The sequence below is a fragment of the Myotis davidii genome, unplaced genomic scaffold (genome assembly GCF_000327345.1).
Source record: "Myotis davidii unplaced genomic scaffold, ASM32734v1 scaffold726, whole genome shotgun sequence".
In the NCBI taxonomy this organism is placed as follows: Eukaryota; Metazoa; Chordata; class Mammalia; order Chiroptera; family Vespertilionidae; genus Myotis; species Myotis davidii.
The window spans coordinates 1,793,389-1,798,614 of record NW_006297808.1 but is presented as its reverse complement, the minus strand read 5'-3'; positions in this window follow the sequence as shown (position 1 = coordinate 1,798,614).

Genomic DNA, 5,226 nt, shown 5'->3' with positions numbered 1-5,226 from the left:
TGCTCACAGGAGGTCACTGCCCTGGGGATGGAGGTATGTGTGCTGGGGGAGGGCGGGGTGTCACACCTGTGTCTGCCCCGTCAAAATGCAAAGCCAGGTATGTTAGGGCCCTGAAGGTGAACATCCCTCCAGAAATGGAATTGATGTACCAGTAATGATTCAAATAAATAATTTCAAATAAATGGTTTAAATAGACAGTTTCTTCTGGCAGGTGCTCCTAACTCAAGCTAGTCTGAGACCCTTTGGGGTAGAAATAAAACTCCTGGGACCTAAGGGGTTCTTATATGCTTAGCACTAAGAGACAGTAAAGCAGCACTAATAAGAATTTTGAGTAATACATCTCAATCATTCTTTTGAAATCTTTTAAAAATGGGGAAAATAAAGGTGCATCTGGCCAAGCCTGGGCAGAGAGTTGCTGCAGGGCAGGAGTTCTTAATTTCTTTTGTGCCTCAAACCTCTGAGTCTGGTGAAACTTAGGGACCTCACTCAGAATAAGTTTTAAAACTCATGAAGTCAGCCCTAGCCAGTTTTGCTCAGTGGATAGAGCATCGGCCTGTGGACCGAAGCGTCCCAGTTTTGATTCCAGTCAAGGTCACATGCCTCGCTTGCAGGCTCCTCCCCAGCTTAGGCCCTGGTGGGGGCATTTGCAGGAGGTAACCAATCGATGTGTCTCACATCAATGTTTCTCTCTCTTTCACTCTCTCTCCCATTCTCTCTGAAAAGCAATGGAAAAATAGCCTCAGGTAAGGATTAAAAAAAAACAACTCATGAAATAAAATAATAGACTTGCAAAGGAAACCACTGTAAGTCAGTCAAAATATTAAGTATAATAAAAGTAATTAAATGTATTTTCAAACTTGTGATGTGGTGATACATTCTGTATTAACACTTTAAATAACAAGCTTTAGCAGCAGCTCTAATAAGTGGCATAATTTCAAAGAATGATGAGTGTAAATAACACTTCAATGTTTTTGCAACAACCAAGATGTGATGTGAAAATATCCCTGATTTCTACTCATGGCAAAGTGACAGGTACTTCTAATACTGCTGTGGTTTCTCTTTAAATGAGAGAAATACCATTTTTAGTTAGGGGTTAATTAAAAATATAGATCCCATTCAAGTTAATGAACTTAGTGAATGGCTTATCCATGAACCATCTCAGGACCGCAGGTTAACAAGCCTGCTCTAAGGAGTGAGGGCAAATGGCCTGTATTTGGAATAGAATGTTCAGAAATGGCAGAGACCACAGTGTGATGCCCACTCTCCAAAAGCCTTCCGCTGGTCCCCCACCTGACAGTTGAACTTGCAGCATAAATTAATCTCCTGAGCTACTTTAACATGATCAAGAATATTGATCTCAAAAAATTAACTGCACAAGGACCCAGCTTTTAGTGATGAGAGGAAGGTTGTGTGGGTTCTGGAAAATTCTCTATTATTGACCTTATTCCCCCTATTTTGTACTGGTTGGAGAGAACTAATTAAAAGAAAAAAAATAGCCCTAACCGGTTTGGTTCAGTGGATAGAGCGTCAGTCTTCGGACTCAAGGGTTCCAGGTTCAAGTTCGGTCAAGGGCATGTACCTTGGTTGCAGGGACATCCCCAGTAGGGAGTGTGCAGGAGGCAGCTGATTGATGTTTCTCTCTCATTGATGTTTCTAACTCCCTATCCCTCGCCCTTCCTCTCTGTAAAAAACAAAAAAACAAAAAAAGAAAAATACTTTAAACTAAAATATATTTTAAAAAGAAAAAGAAAAAAAATTAAAGGTTTTATGCCCACATAGATTTATGCATTATAACTTTCAACTTGGATTGTCAGTTAGAAAGATGTTTGTAACTTAACTGAGATTAAAGTTTGGTGCTTGGGAGCTTTTTAAAAAATATATATATTTTTTTATTGATTTCAGAGAGGAAGGGAGAGGGAGAGGGAGATAGAAACATCAATGATGAGAAAGAATCATTGATCAGCTGCTTCCTGCACGCCCCCTACTGGGGATCCCCTGTGCCCTGGTCAGGAATCAAACCTTGACCTTCTGGTTCATAGGTCGATGTTCAACCACTGAGCTACACTGGCTAGGCAGTGCTTGGGAGCTTTAAAGAACACCATGAAATTCACAGAGACTGAAAGCAGACTAAAGGTTACTAGGGGCTCTGGGGGGAAGGGATTGAAGAGTTATGCGTAGAGAATTTCTATGTGAGGTAATAAAAAAAGTTTGGCTATAGATATGGTGATGGTTGCATAACATTGTGAATGTTATTACTGCCACTGAATTATATGCTTAAAATAGTTAAAATGGCAAGTTTTATATTATTTATATTTTTGTGCATGCACACATACACACACCAAACAAATTACCATCTACACAGAACAGATTGGCAAAAATTAAAATCTTTCAGTACTCTGGCCAAATTGAATCAATGAGAATTCTAGTGGAATAGAAGGAGTATAGATTGATAAGCCACTTTGAAAAGCTTTTGGCATCATGCAGTGATGTTGAAGAAATGCTTCCCTTTTATCCAGAAGTTTCATACATATATTAAAGGGTGATTTAAACACTAGTCTCTCTTTTATTACTGTACTAATTTGGGCACCTAATTAGGTACCTTAGACCTTTCCATTTTCTGGTGTCCCCTTAGGGGAAAACTAGAATTTCTTTTTCTTTCCAAATAACAAACCTATAGACTTATATGTTGTAAATCTTATTCCAGAATATTTAGGCTAAAAGTAAAATCCATAACACACACACTGTGTGAATTCAACCCAAATATTAGACCACATCAGTTCTTTTAAAGTTTAAAATAAAATGATAGAGAGATGAAAGGACAAAGTTAAGGGTTTAGACTTATGCTTCCATCAAGATGGGAAACATGGACCAAAAATACGCTCCATCCTGAAACAATGGCATTCAAGACACTGGGCATGGGGCACTGAAGGATAGTGACGTCTGAGAGGCAGGAAGCAAAGGAAGTGAGCCCTGCAACTCTCCCAGCGGACTCCCTGGACACAGTTTCCAGGCTGTGGCACAGCGATGGGACACCCAGGATGAGCCCAGCAGTCTCCCAAGTTGAGTGGACATAACCAGAAGTCTAGGAAATCAAAATGGCTAAAGTTTGCAGGGCAAGTTACAGAAAGAGAAGAGCTTCCCAGTGAGAGAACTCAGGCAGAGGACCCTCCCTGAATATTCAGTTGAGGATTTTGAATGCACATGTGGGACGTGCACGGGAAGAAACTACCGGAGGCCTGGGAGAGGACCACCGAGAGGATGGGAGCAATGCCCAGTGCCTCCAGCGGCCACAGTGGGAAACCTCAAATTCAGAGAATATCAGTTTAGTGTATGAAGAAGATGTCTTGCCTCCATAGTGAGGAGAATTAGACAAAACAGTTCTGGTTCCACCTGACAAAGTGTGAAAGCAAGACCTGAAAGAAATAAAATTCTCCAAGGAACCTAAATGTGTCCCATAACAAAACTCAAGGCTATTTAGAAGAATATAAAAATATCCAGCATCCAACAACGTAAAAGGCACAAGGTCTGGCATCCAATTAAAAATTACCAGGCATAAATTTTAAAAAGAAGAAGAAAAAGAAAAAAAATTACCAGGCATTGCCCTGGCCAGTGTGGCTCATTGGTAGAGCATTGGTCAAAGGCACATACCTGGATTGCAAGTTGATCCAGGCCCTGTCAGGGTGCGGGCAGGAGGCAACCAATCAATGTGTCTCTCTCTCACATAGATATTTCTCTTCCCCCTCCTACTCTCTAAAAATCCAATGGGAAAAAATATCCTTGGGCAAGGATTAACAACAACAAAAAATTACCAGGCATGTGAAGAAAAAGGAAATATAACCCATAATAAGGAGAAAAAATCATCAAACAAACTGACCCAGAAATGACACTGATGATAGAATTACTGAACAAGGACATTAAAATAGTTGTTATAACCATATTCCATATGTTCAAGAAGCTAGAGGAAGGATGGGATTTATTAAGTAGAAATGTGGAAGACAAAGCAAAGTACCCAAATCAAGCTTCTAGAGACAAAAACTACAATGGCTGAAAAGTAAAATACCCAAGATCAGATTAACAGCAGTGGGGCACTGCCAAAGAAAAGATCAGTGAACTCGAAGGCATAGCAATAGAAACTACCCAAAGTGAAACAGAAAAAATAAAATAAAAGATTGGCTAAAAATGAACAGACTGAGCACAAAAGGACAAATATTGTATGATTCCATTGATATGAAACTAGAGGCCTGGTGCATGATTTCGTGCATGGGTGGGGTCCCTTGCCGGGTCGCAATAGGGGCCGATCGGGGCCAGCCAGCCAGGGGGAGGGACCAAGGGAGGCTGACTGGCCATTGGAGTGCGCTGACCACCAGGGGACAGCTCCTGCATTGAGCATCTGCCCTCTCCCTAGTGGTCAGTGCATGACTACCGGTTGCTTAGGCTTTTATATATATAGATATCTAGAATAGGCAAATACACAGAGACAGAAAGTAGATTGGAGGTTGCTAGTGGAGGAGGGAATGAGAGTTTTTGCTTAATGGTTGCAGAGTTTCTGTTTGGGGTATAAAAAAAATTTTGGAAATGAATAATGGTGATAGTTACACAAATTGTGAACATAAATAATGCTACTGAATTATTCATTAAAGAATAGTTAAGATGGCAAATTTTATAATATATATTCACAATTTAAAAATCAATGAAATTAAATAAGATAAGCTGTTTTAAAAATCAGCAGAGCAAAAAATAAACAGAACAGCACTGGCCAGTGTGGCTCAATTGGTTGAACGTTGGCCCATGCACCAAAAGGTCACTGGTTCGATTCCCAGTCAGAGCACATGCCCAGGTTGTAGGTTCAACAGGAAGCAAGGCAACCTATTGATGTATCTGTCACATCTATGTTTCTCTTTCCTCATTGATGTTTCTATCTCTCCCTCTCCCTTCCCCCTTCAATAAAATCAATAAAAACATTTAAAAAAATAAACAGAGCATCAGTGAACTGAGGGTAACATCAAGCAGCTAAATCTATATAATAAAAGCCTAAGCGACTGTTACAGGGAAATGACCAGAACGACCAGTTGCTATGATGCGCACTGAGTACCAGGGGGCAGACGCTCAATGCAGGAGCTGCCCCCTGGTGATCAGTGCATTCCCACAGGGGGAGCGCTGCTCTGCCAGAAGCCTGTGCTCATGGCTGGCCAGCGCAGCAGTGATGACAGAAGCCTCTCCCACCCT